Source organism: Lycorma delicatula, chromosome 9 (assembly GCF_047948215.1).
Source record: "Lycorma delicatula isolate Av1 chromosome 9, ASM4794821v1, whole genome shotgun sequence".
NCBI classification, from domain to species: domain Eukaryota; kingdom Metazoa; phylum Arthropoda; class Insecta; order Hemiptera; family Fulgoridae; genus Lycorma; species Lycorma delicatula.
In genome coordinates, this window is record NC_134463.1 from 17,964,438 (window position 1) to 17,985,189 (window position 20,752).

The 20,752-nt window shown below is 35.1% G+C and overlaps 1 long non-coding RNA gene across 1 annotated transcript; it reads right to left on the reverse strand.

The window, feature by feature from the left end:
* Positions 1-12,308: 12,308 nt before the first annotated feature.
* Positions 12,309-20,021, reverse strand: LOC142330344 (uncharacterized). Its single transcript, XR_012757767.1, has 3 exons — positions 19,792-20,021; positions 17,377-17,487; positions 12,309-12,792 (listed from the first exon to the last, which is right to left on the reverse strand). It is a non-coding gene; the product is annotated as an uncharacterized LOC142330344 (long non-coding RNA).
* Between the last annotated feature and the right edge of the window lie 731 nt (positions 20,022-20,752).

Here is a 20,752-nt window from a genome sequence, read left to right on the forward strand (position 1 = left end):
AGATAAATTTGAACCGATAGATATTGGTAATCGAAGCTGCAAAAGACTTAAAAATTTTATCGTATAAAAACTATTTTTCCAATAGTGTCCTTCAACAAACTACTTTCTTCAAAATTAAATTATGGGTAGGAATGCTATCCATAATCTTAAGTCTGTTTTAAGCTGCTAAAGCTGTAGACTTCTTACTGAGCAGTATTTTTTGTTTTTAATGTAAACCTCTATTCACAGGATAAACTTACTCTCGTTTTTTTGAGATGCGTTTTACTCTCAGAAAAATAAAAGTACCACATCGACGAGGGAGATTCAGAGCCGTCTTGCCCCAACAAGTCTCTCCCTCCTGCTTCCTTAATTTGCAAAAATCAGATTGCATTAATAAAACTTTTTTTTCCAAAATATTATCTGCCTTAAAATAACTAAAAATTATGTAGTGGGAAGTTCATATGTTAATCTTAGTGGATATTATCCTCTAAAGAGAATCAACTTCATTTAAAGAAGGCAAAGTCCTGTAAGGACATCAGACAGGATTTCTGAGATCTGTAGCAAAAGAAACAAACCTGAAAATCTCTTCTAATTAATATTTTACATCCAGTGATCATTTCTAATTTGATACTTACCGCTTAACACCATAAACCTGAAGAATACACGTGCACTAGCTGCTTTAAGAAAACTTTAATTACAGTCAAATTTGTTTATTAAATAGATATAAAATGTATATGTCATTTCTTAAACAAAATTGGACCGTGTGGTCACTGATCTCTATATAACTGGATAGGGGATCCTTATGGCGTAAAATACAATAAAATGTTCAATATTGACCCCACAAGTTTAGTTGGTCTATGATGAACGCTTCTTCGAAAATCAGCTGATTTCGAAGTCGAGAGTTCCAACGTTCTAGTAAAGGTAGTAGTTACTTTTATACGGAGTTGAATACTAGATCGTGGGTACCAGTGTGCTTTGGTGGTTTTTATTCCCCAAGACCACCGATGATGGTTCACCAGTTACGCATTGCGATTCTCAATGGTTGCATGGCCTCTAACCTCCCGGGACCCCACAGGATCCGGTGAATCCGTGCCCTATGGGGGTCGCTCACCCAGTAGGCCGGGACTCGATCTTTCCTTTGCGCCATATCTCAAACCAGATCCCCTCCAAGAAGCAAGGAGGGAATCTGGCCGGGTCTCCGGTCTTTTCAATTTTCCCCTAACTCAACGGTCAATCATCGAGAGCGGCCCACCTCAGCGAACCGCCCTCTCATAAGCAGGGCTGCCTTGTATTTCCCTACCTCCAGTAACTGTCCCCATACCACTCCCCTTGATTTGTATTATTCTGGTTACCATACAGGCTACGTTATCCCATTCATGTTTTCCTTTTAGCATGTACTGCAGCGTGTTTTCCGGATGCAATTGACTTATTCCAAATCAGTGTCTAATCTCGTCCCATCTATTACATCAGTATATCGATATAGTCACATATGCGGACACAATTCATATTGCAGCTCTCCTCTGCAGAGCAGATATCTTATTTAAGTTCTTCTTATCAAAGGCCTCGCCCCACGTATAAAATAACTGTCATTGCAATTGACAAAATCAGTCTCCTTTTCGATGAACATGGACCTGCTTAGTATGTGGTAATGAGCCTGCTTAGCTTACCAATCACAGCCTCGGGACGCTGCGTTACCTTGCTCAAGTGCTCCGTATGTAGCCTACGATCTGCAACGATACGCATAGATATTTAATACATCTAGATATGAGGATTATCATGCCACCTACTCTGACTCCTATTTCTCCGATTCTTCTCCTGCCTGTTAAGGCGACTGCCGGTGACTTATTAGGCGCTAATGTCAGTCCTTTTTCTTCAAGCCACATTTGTATACTATCGACCGCGACTGCTGCACAATCCTCCACTTCTTGTTCGTCGGCATAAGCTATCTGTTCGGCGTCCCCTTCAAACTCCAGTCTCAATACTCCGTCAAAGGTCCAAGAATAGACCCTTGTGGAACCCCCCGAATATCTCTACCGGAATTTCGCCCTCCTCGGTAAATACATGTATTTTACTCTGGAGTAGATAAGAGTAAAATAATTCTTATGCCCCTCAAATAATTACTAATATTCCTTTCTCGTAATTCTTCGTTGATTACAGAGAGAGCCGAAAGCTTTCCTGACGTCTAGCAGGACCACTAAGGAATCCTCCTTTGACGCCAGGTGCTCAGTATGCAGACCAGTTAGAATTAAAACGCATCAAACGTGGACCTCCCCTTCACAAAACCGTATTGTCTAGGGAACAATCCCCCGTCATTTCTAACTCCGCCAATTCACGATCAACAATGTCTTTTAAATAGTTTACTGATCGTGTTTAATAGACAGATAGGTCGATACGTGACTCCTTCCATCTCTGTATCCCTCTTCTTCAGTACCAGAAACAGTCGTGCCAATTCTCAACACACCGGAAACGAGAGCCCTCTAGGGCCTGATTAAAGGCGTCTAACACAATCCAGGGGTATCTGGCCACCATTTCCTTGACTAATTTACCTGGAACCAAATCTGGTCCTGGACTCTTGTTGGGGTGTAATGTCACCGCAGCATTCTTGAGCTCCCCGATCGTGAACCTCGCGTTGTATTAAATTGTCATCTCTCTCCATTCTGACTCAACTACTGGGAAGACTTCCTCTACAACTCGCAACGCCACCTCACTAGAAAGAGGGAGGCTGATCTTCCAAATCGGTCCATGACCAGTTTGTAAGCATCCCTCAGGGGTTTACTTCAAGGTCTTCCAGCAGTTCATGCCATGCTCTGACGTTGGCGTCCTTTATTGCCTTTGTTAATGCCTTCCTGACACGGCAGTAATCTTCTCTTAGCCCCTCGTCAACCCTACCGTTCCTTTTAGTATCTTGCTGCAGCCTCCTCCTCGAGGCAAGAATTGCAGCTCTGCTTTCGGCTATGACAGAGGACCACCAATAGACTCTACGCTTACTCGGACCTTCCCTTAGCCTAACATGTCTGCATACATTTTCTACGTATTCAGACAATCTTTCTGGCGTGATCAGAACATACTCGATACCTCGTCTACGACATCTGTTGTCACTGTCTGTAGGTTTCTAAAGTGAAACTAACTAGTCCAGGCCGGACGTGCCCAACGGTAAAGATGATGCGTGGTGGTCCGTGACAAATTCTTCTTGTCACACTAGTCAACCACACATCTCAGAAATGGTCGACCTGAGACTGTACTTCACTTAAAACTCGTATATATCATCCTTTGAAGTAATACCTGACGGTAATTCCCCGATGATAAACAGGAAAAAAGTGTTCAATATTGAAGCATACTCCAGCGCCGCGGAATGAGCTGCTGGGAAATAAATAAAACCATTGTAGGCATACGCGACTATAATAGTGATGGTAGGATGCGTACTTTACTTAAGTCAGATAACCAAAAGAACGGTCATTTTTGCAACACAAGCAGAAATTTACGGACAGTTATAGAAAATTTATATAGAGATCAGTGTTCAAAATACAAAATCAGAACACTTCTACTGCATCGGTTGAAAAGTGGTTTTATACGTATATTACATCTGCGCAAGCAACAATTCATTTTAGTTAGTTCTACCACTCATTTAGTGTTCAAATTTTACCAATTCCAATACACGAGATCCCCTATCCAATTTTATAGAGATCAGTGCGAGTGGTTTACAGTAGTGATCATATACGGGGGTTTGGCTGGGGAAGAATATCACCGGACCAAGAGAAGTCTCAGGGAGGAAATCCGGAAGGCCTGGGATCGCTTGATATAGGATCTGATTGACAAACCGTGGGGGAGGGCTTATCTAATCGTCATGAAAAGGTTTGGTAAGCGACTCCCTCTCCTTTCCAAGGATCAAACGACGAGAGCGGTATCAACCCTCTTCCCAGTCATGGATCTGGATTGGGTGAAGCGCGATTTTCAGACCTTCGGAAGAGGATCTGTGGACTGCGGCCCTGGTAATTACAGGACAGAAGAGCCCCGGGACCGGACGAAGTTCCTGGCATTACCGTTAACAACCTGGTGAGTCACCACGCCTGGGTAGTATTAGAGCTCATGAACAAGGCGTTGACGAATCGGACTTTCCCTCAAAATTAGAAGGAGGCTAGACTGGTTCTGCTCCCGAAACCGGTTACTGAACATCAGTAAGAAAGGTACAGACCAGTCTGTCTTCTAAACGAGCTGGCGAAGCTTTACGAGAGGCTGAGTGTGAACCGAATATGGGAAGAAATTGGCTAGAGGAGGACTCTCAAAGGAAAGCGACCGTTGACTCTATTCGTTACGTTGTGGACTGGGCCAAGACTTTGGGGCAGGCACCTGGCGAAACGCATTTTATAGTGTTCCCTGGAAGGGATCAGGAGCAGGGGCCTGAGTGAATATCTGGTGGCGATAGCTAACAACTATCTCCACGATCGGAGTATCATCGCCTATACAGAAGAGGTGATGCGTTTCGTCACTAAGTGTGGGGTTCCACAAGGGTCGGTGCTAGGTCCACTCTTGTGTTATATGATATACGACGACCTCCTGAAGATGGAGCTTCAAGACTGGGCAGAGGTGGTCACGTATGCCAACGATCTGGCACTACTACTTGCTAGCCGCACGGAAAGGCAGGTGGAAAACACCGCCAATATTGCAATAACATGAATCAGTGTCTGGCTACGGAGGAAAGGAATGAAACTTGCTCCAAGGAAGACGGTAGCTATTGTGGGACGCGTGGACTTCAAACTATAGCAATCGAGGTTGACGGGGTTAGGGTGGTGGAGTGCAAGGTATCTAGGTAGATAGATCAGGGCTCTTCACCACCCATCTCCGGGAGATGAAAACTAAATGTGAAGCAGTTATTGCCACATTAGGTCGACTGATGGCAGTGCGGGCAGGCCCTTAGCCCAGCAAAACAAGACTGATTACGACAGCTGCGCGGTCAACACTTACGTATGCAGTTCCGGTCTGGGTGGACGCACAAGATTTTAAATGAAATGTGGACTGGGCAGCGATTAAGGTGACTGCTGCATATCGGGGGATGCGGTGCAAGTGATTGCGGGCATCCCTCCGATCTCGAGGTGCAGCAAGGTGGAAGACAGCGGCACGAATCGCAGGGTCTTTGGGATGCCTCGCGAAAAGGTGCTTGGACTCAACGGTTGATCCCCCTGGATTCAGAGGAAGCATGGAGAGGTTTCCCACTTACTCAGTTTCTTTCGTGGCACGGGAAGTATGGGACCTATCTTTTCAAGTTCAAGCGGCGAACTCTTCATATTGTGTTAACTTTGGATAGCTGGACACCCCAGAGCACAAGATTTACCGTTTTGAAAAGTGGGCGAGTAGCCGACTACAAGGACTGGATTGGCTGATGCCAGAGAACACGGTCGGCCATATGCTTTAGGAACAACACCATGGGAGGAAGAGGTGTCCAGACTGGTCACGTGCATCCTAAAGACCAAGCTGGAATGGGGCCGACTGAAAGAACAAGCGGACAATATTGGCGGTGAGGCTCCGGTGACGGAATCATTGTTACAGTTACTACCATTTCGTGTTTAATGTTTATTTTATGTTAGTTTAAGATATAATTGTGTGTTTTCAAGATATGTCAAGTGGCCGTTGTGGTTATGACTGTTGTTTTGTACAGTTAATTAAACCCATCGTGGTAACTTCGTGCTGGGCCAAACCACGGATATTTTTGTTCTTTTCTTTTTAAACGTACTACATTGCTGTAATTGTGTATTTTTTCATATGCGTTTCCTTATCAATCAATTTTTTTTTGTATCTATGTATCTCACCTTACCGTAGTTACCTTACCTTAGTTTTCATACACGGTTCTCCTTTTTTCTGCCTGGATCTAATGGATAGAAAGGCTTAGGCTTAGTGTTCTCCTTGTATATATTTTTCGTTGTCGTGTCCTCCATTCGAGATCGGTCTTTCTATGAACAATAGATTACCCAAGCAAGAGTCCTTTTGGGGTTCGCAATTAAGTAGTGATAGATTTTTGATTTTTTTTGTACATGATGATTTTTGTATATGTGTATTTTATTTTGTTCTATATGTCAGGTTAGATATGTATATAGAGGTGTTGAACACGGGCCGTGTTTTATTTACCTCCAAATTAATTAACGTTTTAGTATATAAACTGTTTATAAGGGACTTGTTGGCCTTTCTGTCTGTTTTTCATTTAGTATATCAATGACGCAAGTCGTTCTGATTCTTTGATATGTGAGCATTTGTTGCTCAGGGATCTTTATTAAAAAATATATCTAGTCGTAGGTCCTGTTACTTTTTTGTTCAATTTTTATATGTCTGTTCTTACCTTTTAGGATGTAAGGTCCATAATGACGAGTTAGCATTCCAGTAAGGTGACACCTAACAATACTGGGAGTACGTCACGGGGTTATTGCATAGAAAATAAGTATATTTTAAAAAAAAAGACTGGCGAAAAAAACGAGATCGCCAGGCATCGAATCGTGGACTAGAGAGGTAGCCTCAATGCTGAGGCCGTTTTAGTCACCCACACGCAAGAGTGGTTGGATTGGGGCTCCGATGAAGCATTGAGGACCCTCAAGGTATGCGAGGTGGGCGCGTGATTCAGAGGGGGTATGCGTGGGGTGCATACCCGGACCCTGATTAGGATATAAGGACGGGAAAAGTAGCGTTCCTGGGGAGAGGTGTCGTGGCGACCAGACGTGGTGGTCATGATGTCTCAATGAACCAGGAGGGACCCCCACCTACAGTACAGCGATTTTAGCTGCAAGCACAGGGTGGGTTATCTACAACCACATCACTCAGGGCTGACCGAGGCAGCGTCTTCTAGGCAATTACCGGTTGCCCCTGAGTATTTAAAAATGGCCTGAAAAATATAAAAAAAGGTACGATTCAGGACACCAAAATGAGAAAAAAGTTCATATCTGGGATCAAGTATTCAACCGTGATTTAAGATCTGATCAGTGCTAAAAAAACAACTGATTAGTAATGGTGGTGACATTTATTGTTATGTTAATCTACTAAACAATCTACTAAAAAGATTGTTGTGTATTTTAGATTACACTAATGGTTAAATCATTGATAGACATTGGCAATATAATTTGTAAAAATGTTTAAGCAAGGAGTTTATTATATTGTCACCACCATGCTAAAGTAACGAATGTGAAAAATTGCATTTTCTAGATTTGTCAGTTTATGACTAATCTAAACGTCCTGCATGTTGTGCTAAATTATCCATTCTCTTTTAGGAAGCCTAGTTTAAACCTTTTCACTTTTATGAATATGCATTCTTATTCAAAATTTAACATTGAAGTTGTTTAACTCTCCTGAAAAGTTAAGTTTTTCACATTTGTTACTTTAGCATGGTGGGGACAATATATTATTTGATAATGTATATTTATTGTGTTCTCACAGCTTTTTGCAAAACACAAATCAAATTTTGTCATCAAATATTAATATTTTGTCAGTGTTATGTTAATGTACCAAATCTAAACTAACATTTGTTGTGCGTTTGATATTACAATAATTGTTAAATCATTTATAGACATTGCCAATAAAATTTGCAAAAATGTTTGACTTAACAAGCAGTGTAATATTATATATTATTTGATACTGTAAAATTATTTTATGTGCCCTCGTCGCTTTTTAAGTCCACAAATTAAATTTTGTCATCAAATATTAAATGTAAATTATTTGTCAGTGTTATGTTAATGTTCTAAATAATCTACCCTAATATTTGTTGTGTATTTGAGATTACAATTATGGTCGATAGACATTGGCAATATAATTTGTAAAAGTTTTTAAGCAAGCAGTATCAGTATATTACATATAATTTGATAATTTAAATTTATTTTGTGTGCTTTTGCCACGTTTTAGATCAGAAATTCAAATTTTGTCTTCAAATATTAAATGTAATCTTATAGCAAGCCTTTCCCAAAACCAATTTGATATAGTAATGGATAATATGACCAGGAATTTGTGTGTATACTACATTGGTCATACTACATATTACATGAGGTGTACCCTAATTATTTTAACAAGATGTGTAACCCATTTTGATAACTGTTATATTATTGATGATGATGATTATGATCGCTGAACAATGAACTCTGACCTGACCCAATCGGTACCCATTGAAACGTGATCTTTGATCTAATCGGTGCTCATTGAATGGGGATCAAGCATTCAATGAACGGTGATTTATGACCTGATCGGTGCTCAATGAATAATGGTGATCGTGATCAGATCGTTGCTCAATGACAGCTGATAAGTGATGGTGGTGATTATTTGTCAGTGTTATGTACCCTAATACCCTAAACTGTGTTATGTACCCTAATACCCTATCCAGTGTTATGTACCCAGTGTTATCTACCCTAATATTTGTTATGTATTTGAGATTACAATAATGGTTAAATTGTCGATAGATATTGCCAATAAAATTTGTAAAAGTAAGCAGTCAGTGTATTATATATTAGTTGATAATGTAAAATTATTTTATGTGCTCTCGCCGCTTATTAGGTCTGCATATCAAATTTCGTCATCATATATTAAATGTAATATAGCAAGTCTTTCCCAAAACCAATTTGATATAGTAATGGATAATATGACCAGGAATTTGTGTGTATACTACATTGGTCATACTACATATTACATGAGGTGTACCCTAATTATTTTAACAAGATGTGTAACCCATTTTGATAACTGTTATATTATTGATGATGATGATTATGATCGCTGAACAATGACTCTGACCTGACCCAATCGGTACTCATTGAAACTTGATCTGTGATCTAATCGGTGCTCATTAAATGGGGATCAAGCATTCAATGAACGGTGATTTATGACCTGATATCAGTGCTCAATGAATAATGGTGATCGTGATCAGATCGTTGTCAATGACAGCTGATTAGTGATGGTGGTGATTATTTGTCAGTGTTATGTTAATGTACTAAATAATTTACCCCAATATTTGAGATTACAATTACGGTTAAATCGTCGATAGACATTGGCAATATAATTTGTAAAAAATTTTAAGCAAGCAGTATATTACATATTATTTGATAATTTAAATTTATTTTGTGTGCTCTCGCTGCGTTTTAGGTCAGAAATTCTGTCTTCAAATATTAAATGTAATCTTATAGCAAGTCTTTCCCAAAACCAATTTGATATAGTAATGGATAATATGACCAGGAATTTGTGTGTGGACTACATTGGTCATACTACATGTTACATGAGGTATACCTAATTACTTTAACAAGATATGTAACCCATTTTGATAACTGTTATATTATTGATGATGATGATTATGATCGCTGAACAATGAACTCTGACCTGACCCAATCGGTACCCATTGAAACGTGATCTTTGATCTAATCGGTGCTCATTGAATGGGGATCAAGCATTCAATGAACGGTGATTTATGACCTGATCGGTGCTCAATGAATAATGGTGATCGTGATCAGATCGTTGCTCAATGACAGCTGATAAGTGATGGTGGTGATTATTTGTCAGTGTTATGTACCCTAATACCCTAAACTGTGTTATGTACCCTAATACCCTATCCAGTGTTATGTACCCTAATACCCTATCCAGTGTTATCTACCCTAATATTTGTTATGTATTTGAGATTACAATAATGGTTAAATTGTCGATAGATATTGCCAATAAAATTTGTAAAAGTAAGCAGTCAGTGTATTATATATTAGTTGATAATGTAAAATTATTTTATGTGCTCTCGCCGCTTATTAGGTCTGCATATCAAATTTCGTCATCATATATTAAATGTAATATAGCAAGTCTTTCCCAAAACCAATTTGATATAGTAATGGATAATATGACCAGGAATTTGTGTGTGTACTACATTGGTCATACTACATATTACATGAGGTGTACCCTAATTATTTTAACAAGATGTGTAACCCATTTTGATAACTGTTATATTATTGATGATGATGATTATGATCGCTGAACAATGAACTCTGACCTGACCCAATCGGTACCCATTGAAACGTGATCTTTGATCTAATCGGTGCTCATTGAATGGGGATCAAGCATTCAATGAACGGTGATTTATGACCTGATCGGTGCTCAATGAATAATGGTGATCGTGATCATATCGTTGCTCAATGACAGCTGATAAGTGATGGTGGTGATTATTTGTCAGTGTTATGTACCCTAATACCCTATCCAGTGTTATGTACCCTAATACCCTATCCAGTGTTATGTACCCAGTGTTATCTACCCTAATATTTGTTATGTATTTGAGATTACAATAATGGTTAAATTGTCGATAGATATTGCCAATAAAATTTGTAAAAGTAAGCAGTCAGTGTATTATATATTAGTTGATAATGTAAAATTATTTTATGTGCTCTCGCCGCTTATTAGGTCTGCATATCAAATTTCGTCATCATATATTAAATGTAATATAGCAAGTCTTTCCCAAAACCAATTTGATATAGTAATGGATAATATGACCAGGAATTTGTGTGTATACTACATTGGTCATACTACATATTACATGAGGTGTACCCTAATTATTTTAACAAGATGTGTAACCCATTTTGATAACTGTTATATTATTGATGATGATGATTATGATCGCTGAACAATGACTCTGACCTGACCCAATCGGTACTCATTGAAACTTGATCTGTGATCTAATCGGTGCTCATTAAATGGGGATCAAGCATTCAATGAACGGTGATTTATGACCTGATATCAGTGCTCAATGAATAATGGTGATCGTGATCAGATCGTTGTCAATGACAGCTGATTAGTGATGGTGGTGATTATTTGTCAGTGTTATGTTAATGTACTAAATAATTTACCCCAATATTTGAGATTACAATTACGGTTAAATCGTCGATAGACATTGGCAATATAATTTGTAAAAAATTTTAAGCAAGCAGTATATTACATATTATTTGATAATTTAAATTTATTTTGTGTGCTCTCGCTGCGTTTTAGGTCAGAAATTCTGTCTTCAAATATTAAATGTAATCTTATAGCAAGTCTTTCCCAAAACCAATTTGATATAGTAATGGATAATATGACCAGGAATTTGTGTGTGGACTACATTGGTCATACTACATGTTACATGAGGTATACCTAATTACTTTAACAAGATATGTAACCCATTTTGATAACTGTTATATTATTGATGATGATGATTATGATCGCTGAACAATGAACTCTGACCTGACCCAATCGGTACCCATTGAAACGTGATCTTTGATCTAATCGGTGCTCATTGAATGGGGATCAAGCATTCAATGAACGGTGATTTATGACCTGATCGGTGCTCAATGAATAATGGTGATCGTGATCAGATCGTTGCTCAATGACAGCTGATAAGTGATGGTGGTGATTATTTGTCAGTGTTATGTAGCCTAATACCCTAACCAGTGTTATGCACCCAGTGTTATCTACCCTAATATTTGTTGTGTATTTGAGATTACAATAATGGTTAAATTGTCGATAGATATTGCCAATAAATTTTGTAAAAGTAAGCAGTGTATTATATATTAGTTGATAATGTAAAATTATTTTATGTACTCTCGCCGCTTATTAGGTCTGCATATCAAATTTCGTCATCATATATTAAATGTAATATAGCAAGTCTTTCCCAAAACCAATTTGATATAATAATGGATAATATGACCACGAATTTGTGTGTGGAATACATTGGTCATACTACATGTTACATGAGGTGTACCCTAATTATTTTAACAAGATGTGTAACCCATTTTGATAACTGTTATATTATTAATGATGATGATTATGATCGCTGAACAATGAACTCTGACCTGACCCAATTGGTACTCATTGAAACGTGATCTGTGATCTAATCGGTGCTCATTGAATGGGGATCAAGCATTCAATGAACGGTGATTTATGACCTGACCGGTGCTCAATGAATAATGGTGATCGTGATCCGATCGTTGTTCAATGACAGCTGATAAGTGATGGTGGTGATTATTTGTCAATGTTAAGTTAATGTACTAAATAATGTACTCTAATATTTGTTGTGTATTTGAGATTACAATAATGGTTAAATTGTCGATAGAAATTGCCAATAAAATTTGTAAATTAGTTGATGATAAAAAATTATTTTACATGCTCTCGTCGCTTTTTAGGTCTGCATATCAAATTTGTCATCCAATTTTAAATGTAATCTTATAACAAGTCTTTCCCAAAACCCATTTGATATAATAATGGATAATTTGACCAGGAATTTGCATGTGGACTATATTGGTCATACTGCTATTTTAAATGAGGGGTACCTAATTATTTTAACAAAATTTGTTTCCGATTTAAATAACTGTTGTATAATGTTTGACTTTTTAGTAAGCGGTATGTTATATATTTGATAATTTAAATTAATTCTATGAATAAATTTACTTCAAACAACTGTTCAAATACACATACAATTGGGAGTGAACAGATGCTATAAGTATGCAAGATATATGACTAACACTGTAGTAGTGGTAAGAATAATATTCTGCTTTTTATAGATTTTCTTTAAACTTTAAGGGACTTTCAAATGTAAACTAAACAATATGACTTCGTGCCCAACTTTCTCATCTCGACTCTTAGTGAACCAAAAGTAATCAAAGAATTTTATTGAGAAAATCTATTAATTCTCTGTGAAATTTTAAAAAATCTTAGGGAATTTCACGTATGGAATTAATAATAACTGTTCTTAACTTTATCTTTTTCCAGATATTGATTTTTATAAAAATTTACTAATTAATTAAATTTTTTATGTACCTGGGCATTTTATTTTAATCTCTGTTGGTGCATCACTTCTGTCTGAAAAATATACAAATAAAAACTTACTATAATTAAAAAACAATAGAACAATGTTAAAGCCTGACTGAAAATTATGATGTTAATTGTATTTTAATCCTAGCAATTTTCAAGAAAATTAGAATTTATGACTAAAGTATATATTTTATAAAGAATAATAATCTGCCGATTGGTGTGTTCTCAATCCAATATTTATAGGCACCCAATATGGTACAAAGCTAAAATTGATGTTTACGTTGCCACTGATTGTAATAATTACAAAAATTAAAAAAATATTAAGTTTTTTCAATAGGAAAAGAGCAGTAAACATTTTTCCAAAATTCTTACTTTAAATTTATGACTAGTGAAACGATAATACCTTCAAATGTAAAGGGTATACCCACACTCAACAGGTAGAAATAAAGTGGGAGGAGAGGTTTCAATGAAGTGTTGCACCTAAAATATTCACAAACAAAAGTTTCCTCGGGTATCTTTAGCCGCAGTAGTAGAGTAAAGCAGTTCAGACAATTTTTCATAGATATTATATTTATTAATAATATAAAATATAGTATATTTCCTCCTCTATGAATCATGAGACCTTGCCGTTGGTGAGGGGGCTTGAGTGCTCAGGGATACAGAGTAGCTGGACCGAAGGTGCAACCATATCGGAGAGGTATCTGTTGAGAGCCAGACTAAGGAATGATTCCTGAAAGAAGGCAGCAGCTCTTTCAGTAGTTGTTAGGGACGTGAGTCAGGACGACTTAAACGGCCGTATATACATCACTCAGTCTTCTGAGTACTGCGCAGCTGAAAGCAATGGAAAACTACAGCTGCTTTTTTTCCAAGAAAATGTGGCTCTCTGCATTTTCACATAGCAATAATGGAGGCGCCTTCCTTGGTAAAATATTCCGGAGGTAAAATAGTCCCCCGTTCGGATCTCCGGGTGGGGACTACTAAGGAAGGGGTCATCAGAAAATTAAAAAATAACACTCTACGAGTCGGAGCGTGGAATGTTAGAAGCTTGAAAAAGGTTGGTAGGCTAGAAAATTTAAAAAGGGAAATGGGTAGGACAAATGTGGATATAGTAGGAATTAGTGAGGTTCGGTGGGAAGAGGAAGGCGACTTTTGGTCAGGTGATTTTAGAGTAATTAACTCAGCGTCAAATAATGGGCAGGCAGGAGTAGGTTTCGTGATGAACAAGAAGATAGGGAGGAGAGTGGAGTATTTCAAAACGCATAGCGATAGAATCATTGTAATAAGGATAAAATCAAAACCTAAACCGATAACGATTGTTAACGTCTATATGCCTACAAGCGCCCATGATGATGATGAGGTAGAGTGTGTATACGAAGAGATTGATGAAGCAATTAAACACGTAAAAGGAGATGAAAATTTAATAATAGTTGGAGATTGGAATGCAACCATTGGAAAAGGCAAGGAAGGAAATATAGTGGGTGAATACGGGCTGGGCAAAAGGAATGAAAGAGGGGACCGACTTATAGAATTTTGCACGAAGTATAAATTAGTGATTGCCAACACCCAATTTAAAAATCATAATAGAAGAATATATTCTTGGAAAAAGCCAGGCAATACTGGAAGGTATCAGATAGATTATATCATGGTTAAGCAAAGATTTAGAAATCAACTCGTTGACTGCAAAACTTACCCTGGAGCAGACATTGATAGCGACCATAATTTGGTGATAATGAAATGTAGATTGGGGTTTAAAAACCTGAAGAAAAGTTGTCAGATGAATCGGTGGAATTTAGAGAAGCTTGAGGAAGAGGAGGTAAAGAAGATTTTTGAGGAGGACATCGCAAGAGGTCTGAGTAAAAAAGATAAGGTAGAAAATGTAGAAGAAGAATGGGAGAATGTTAAAAAGGAAATTCTTAAATCAGCAGAAGCAAACTTAGGCGGAATAAAGAGAACCGGTAGAAAACCTTGGGTTTCTGACGATATATTGCAGCTGATGGATGAACGTAGAAAATATAAGAATGCTAGTGATGAAGAAAGTAAAATGAACTATTGGAAATTAAGAAATGCTATAAACAGGAAGTGCAAACTGGTGAAAGAAGAGTGGATTAAAGAAAAGTGTTCAGAAGTGGAAAGAGAAATGAACATTGGTAAAATAGACGGAGCATACAGGAAAGTTAAGGAAAATTTTGGGGTACATAAATTAAAATCTAATAATGTGTTAAACAAAGATGGTACACCAATATATAATACGAAAGGTAAAGTCGATAGATGGGTGGAATATATTGAAGAGTTATACGGAGGAAATGAATTAGAAAATGGTGTTATAGAGGAAGAAGAGAAAGTTGAGGAGGATGAAATGGGAGAAACAATACTGAGATCTGAATTTAAGAGAGCATTAAAAGATTTAAATGGCAGAAAGGCTCCTGGAATAGACGGAATACCTGTAGAATTACTGCGCAGTGCAGGTGAGGAAGCGATTGATAGATTATACAAACTGGTGTGTAATATTTATGAAAAAGGGGAATTTCCGTCAGACTTCAAAAAAAGTGTTATAGTTATGATACCAAAGAAAGCAGGGCAGATAAATGTGAAGAATATAGAACAATTAGTTTAACTAGTCATGCATCAAAAATCTTAACTAGAATTTTACACAGAAGAATTGAGAGGAGAGTGGAGGAAGTGTTAGGAGAAGACCAATTTGGTTTCAGGAAAAGTATAGGGACAAGGGAAGCAATTTTAGGCCTCAGATTAATAGTAGAAGGAAGATTAAAGAAAAACAAACCAACATACTTGGCGTTTATAGACCTAGAAAAGGCTTTCGATAACGTAGATTGGAATAAAATGTTCAGCATTTTAAAAAAATTAGGGTTCAAATACAGAGATAGAAGAACAATTGCTAACATGTACAGGAACCAAACAGCAACAATAACAATTGAAGAACATAAGAAAGAGGCCCTAATAAGAAAGGGAGTCCGACAAGGATGTTCCCTATCTCCGTTACTTTTTAATCTTTACATGGAACTAGCAGTTAATGATGTTAAAGAACAATTTAGATTCGGAGTAACAGTACAAGGTGAAAAGATAAAGATGCTACGATTTGCTGATGATATAGTAATTCTAGCCGAGAGTAAAAAGGATTTAGAAGAAACAATGAACGGCATAGATGAAGTCCTACGCAAAAACTATCGCATGAAAATAAACAAGAACAAAACAAAAGTAATGAAATGTAGTAGAAATAACAAAGATGGACCGCTGAATGTGAAAATAGGAGGAAAAAAGATTATGGAGGTAGAAGAATTTTGTTATTTGGGAAGTAAAATTACTAAAGATGGACGAAGCAGGAGCGATATAAAATGCCGAATAGCACAAGCTAAACGAGCCTTCAGTAAGAAATATAATTTGTTTACATCAAAAATTAATTTAAATGTCAGGAAAAGATTTTTGAAAGTGTATGTTTGGAGTGTCGCTTTATATGGAAGTGAAACTTGGACGATCGGAGTATATGAGAAGAAAAGATTAGAAGCTTTTGAAATGTGGTGCTATAGGAGAATGTTAAAAATCAGATGGGTGGATAAAGTGACAAATGAAGAGGTATTGCGGCAAATAGATGAAGAAAGAAGCATTTGGAAAAATATAGTTAAAAGAAGAGGCAGACTTATAGGCCACATACTAAGGCATCCTGGAATAGTCGCTTTAATATTGGAAGGACAGGTAGAAGGGAAAAATTGTGTAGGCAGGCCACGTTTGGAGTATGTAAAACAAATTGTTGGGGATGTAGGATGTAGAGGGTATACTGAAATGAAACGACTAGCACTAGATAGGGAATCTTGGAGAGCTGCATCAAACCAGTCAAATGACTGAAGACAAAAAAAAAAAAAATAGTATATTTATTAATACGCCAATAAAAAATAATTCCACATCAGTAATAACAACTGGTCTTATCTATAAATAAAAAAAAAGCTGACTTTCCCAAGGGAGAAAAAATACCTTGAATTATTCTCAGCAGGGCCTTGTTGTGATCACTACAACCCAAAATTAAATTTAAATACAATTGGACCCCACAAAAATTCATAGTCTCACGCAACTGGTAATTTTACCCTTCCTAAAACTAATAAAATGATGGTGAAAATTATAATGAAACTGGAAATATTGGCAATCCTTTATCCTGATTATTTCTAAAATCAAATGAATGCATCTCCAACAATATTCATGCGCATACTCAATTAGTATAAATATTAAAACCATTATAAGTATGTCATCATTAAATCATGTAAAAAATTAGCAATTACAAAAGCAAAATTAATTTAACAAAATCTCAAGGATAAGCAAAATTGAAAAAAAATATATATATAACAAATAAATTGGACTAATATGTGTTTAAAGTGTATCAGTGGTGATTCATTCCACTGATAACTTAACAATTTTTTTTTGCCCACACACTCACACACACAATGCAGTCTATGAAACCATGCCTTAAGAAGGAAAAATCTTTTTCTGGTTTCCACCGTTGCTGACAGAACACAAAATTATATAATTGTTGACGGTAAAATCTACCTTCTATCATAAATATGGAATTGATTTTTCAAAGCTGTTATTCTGAAATGTTATTAAATAAATAATAAGAGTTCTTACCTTTAACGTTATTCCAGATGTTGATTCTTTTTTATGATCATTTACTAATTACTTAAATTCTTTATATACCTGGGCATGTTATTTTAATCTCTGTTGGTGCATCACTTCTGTCTGGAAAATATAAAAATAAAAATTTACTATAATTAAAAAACAATAGAACAATGTTAAAGCATGAAGGAAAATTATGATGTTAATTATATTTTAAACTTAACAATTTTCAATAAAATTAGAGTTTACAACTAAAGTATGTACTAATAAACAATAATAATCTGCCGATTGGTGTGTTCTCAATCCACTATTTATAGGCACCCAATATGATATAAAATATGAATATGATATAAAATTGATGTTTACATTCCACCTGATCGTAATGGTTACAAAAATAAAAAAAAAAAAATATTGAGTTTTTTCAATAGGAAAAGAGTTGTATACGTTTTTCCAAAACTCTTTATTTATCAATTAGTCTGAATAATTCAAAATTAATTTTTATTTATTTATTATAATTGAAATACTAATTGCAATATAGTTAATCAGAATGTATTTGCTTTAAAAAATTAGTCTAAAAAAAATTCTTGAAAATTACATAGCCATTTATTTACAAAAATGATTGTTTACATCAGATTGTAAAAATTTGAAAAACTTAATCTTTTCCTTACATTTAAAAAAAAAAAAGTAATTCACTTGTTATTCAAGTTGAATTAATTTAAAAATATCAGCTGGTTTGAGAGAGTTGAGCTTAGAAAAGATTCACATATTTCCACCATAGATGGTTTGAAAATAATGATAATATAAAAATCACAGACAATTGGTATTGATAAAAAAAAACAGTAATTATATAATTATAAAAGTACAAAAAGATTACAAATCTGGAATTAATAGTTTATTTTTGTAAACTTTCCTAAAGGCGATAAAACTTCCTAACTGTCAATAATAGACACTAAACATACTCAAAATTTTAATTTTTGAGAGGAATTTCCGAACCCTTTGAAACAAAATCTATAGTGAGGCAACGTGATGGTCTCTTCACTAATATTGTTCAACTGCACTCTGGAAAAGTTTACTGAGAAATAGAATAGGATAATACAAATACTTAATAAAAATGGGGCACAACATCTATATGTTTAAATGTAAACATTTTAGCATCTGCTGATGATTTGGTAACGTTGGCAATAGACATTAAAGAATTCAAGAATTAGAAAAATGTGCAAACAAAATCAAGCTGCAAATTTCATATAATTGATTCCAATAATAAAAGTAGAATCCAAACCATGAAAATTTCAGAATAAGAATCAATCAAATAGGTACAAAAATTTAAACATTTAGGTGAAATAATTACGCTGAATGTTTTTAAAAAGAAGAAGTAAAAGCCAGACACAAAAAATGAAAGTGGCTTTCAAAAAAATAAAAAATTCTTATTCAAAAACCCATAATTAAGACACTAAGAAACATAGTTTTAGAGAAGTGTTGTGTGGTATGTAAGGTCTACAAAATTTTTAAGGAAAAATCTAGTACAGTTAAAAAAATAATTTTAAGAAAACTCTACGGTCTAAACTCAAGGATAATTCTTATAAATTAAGCAAATTAGAAGAAATTTACAGAAATTTTGAAATGCTATAATTTAGAAAAAGAACTCAAACTTTATAGTTACTTAAATTGAATGGATGATACTAAATTAACAATTTTTTTTATAAAAGGAAATCCTAAATAATTATGTTTAATGTTTTTAAACTAATCTGTTTCAGATTAATAAAAATCTTTCTTCCAAATGTCTTATGCAGCTAATTAATTAATTTATTAACAGCACATAACAATTCACAAAAATACAATATATATATATTTTACCTCATTCCTACAAGAAGAAGCAGATTTAAAATGGAGCTTCAAAAGTCTTTTGCAAGAAAAATTTTATCAATTTGAATATAATTTAATAACATATGTATTATTTCTTTTTTTTTGTTATGCTGTTAAATGAATAAATATATACTGTACTATGCTTTTCACATTTGTATAACAAATTTGAGTTTATTTATATAAAATTTTGAAGGTGTAATTTAAATCATTTGTCTCAGGTAGTAAATGTTTACGTGTTTCTTTATGTACAAATGTTAAACACTTTAAGCAAACCATTAAAATAGACAGCTAGAATGGAGAAATCATTAATTAGCTACTTAATATTCAGCAGGAATAACCAATATGCAACTGATAATTTTGAATAAAATCTTTACTATAAAGATAACGTCATAAATGTTAACGTTATAATCACTTATATTTTTAATTTACCTAGTATACCTCTTTATTTATCACAATTTATCAAGTACACCTGTACAAATACTTAATGTGTAAAGCCGCCTTCAAAAACTCACTTTAATATTATATACAGTAATTCAACAAAATTAATTAAATGCAATTACTTACATTTTTCATCCACTTATTTAGAACAGATTAAATATGTATAAATCATTACACACTTTTAGTACGTGGAGCAAGGGTAAAAAATGTTATTTCACTATTCACAGAAACCAATCAGTAGATCTATAAAATAATTTTTCGTAGTAAGCATTGGCGACCTAAACCAACAGACAAACCGACGCCACTAAATTACTTAAATAACAGCTACTAACGTAACGTTTGAAAGGACGCTATCTTTGCATCAATATTAAACCAATCCTTTACTGCCGACATTTTGATTTTTAAAGTCTACGCGGGAAACAAGTCAATTGTAAATCTTTTGAATGTAACGTTAACTAAATGTATTAAAACCAATATTATTTTGTAACTTATAAAACACCAAATAAAAAATAAAAAATAAATTAAAATACTATCTATATTTATAATATATTATTAATTCACACGAATTCATAATTTTTTTTTTTAATACACTTCTTAATTTAAGTAAAGGAAGCAATGTGTTCGTGAAAAATTTCGGTTTTCAGATTTAAGCGGAAATATCCATTTTAACCATCTTTGAATTCATTTTGACTACTTTCGGCGTGAAGTCAGTATGTACGTTTGTATCTCGCATAATTCAAAACTGATTAGCCGTATCATGATGAAAGTAACAAGGTGTAGCATTGCGCACAGTATTCGGCGCGCATGCGTATACGCTCGTCCCAAAATCTCATTTCTACCGGGTTATTTGAACATATAAGTAAGGGATTTTGGGACAAAAGTTTTTAGTTGTACAAAAATTTTGCAAAATTTTAAATACATGATAATGATTAAACGAGCTAACAATCGAATATTTATGAATGATTATTCACTTTCAATATGAATTAGTATTATTTGGTACTGATAAAGTTGTAATATTATTAAAAATAATAAAAAAATTTTTTTTTAATAATCCTTAATAAAAATAAATATTTTATACAAGTCTATT